The sequence below is a fragment of the Nestor notabilis genome, unplaced genomic scaffold (assembly GCF_000696875.1).
Source record: "Nestor notabilis isolate BGI_N333 unplaced genomic scaffold, ASM69687v1 scaffold18698, whole genome shotgun sequence".
In the NCBI taxonomy this organism is placed as follows: Eukaryota; Metazoa; Chordata; class Aves; order Psittaciformes; family Psittacidae; genus Nestor; species Nestor notabilis.
The window spans coordinates 14,402-14,710 of NW_009940839.1; the positions used below are offsets into that span (position 1 = coordinate 14,402).

At 63.1% G+C, this 309-nt stretch overlaps 1 protein-coding gene across 1 annotated transcript in view; it reads right to left on the reverse strand.

Annotated features, from left to right (window-relative positions):
- Positions 1-309, reverse strand: part of LOC104410435 (collagen alpha-2(XI) chain-like) — a gene marked incomplete at its 5' end in the record, with an annotated part of 11,928 nt that overhangs the window by 10,388 nt on the left and 1,231 nt on the right.

The window sequence follows — 309 nt, forward strand, 5'->3', positions numbered from 1 at the left end:
GCTGGGTGAGTGACAGCAGCGGGACATGAATGGGCTCAGTGTGGCCATGAATGGGAGCTCTGTGCCCACTGGAATTCCGGGTGGGAATGGTGCCGCGGCTTTGTGGGTGTGGAGCCAAGCGAAGGCATTGAGGAGCAGGAGAAGGGAACAGGGAGGTGGGGTGGAAGGAGGAGGTGGGTGGCCACCAGTGGGGATCAATGGGGCCGGTGTCACCCCATCGGGATCAATGGGGCTGGTGTCACCCTATCGGTGGGTGGCCCCCATCGGGATCAATGGGGCCGGTGTCACCCCATTGGGGATCAATGGGGC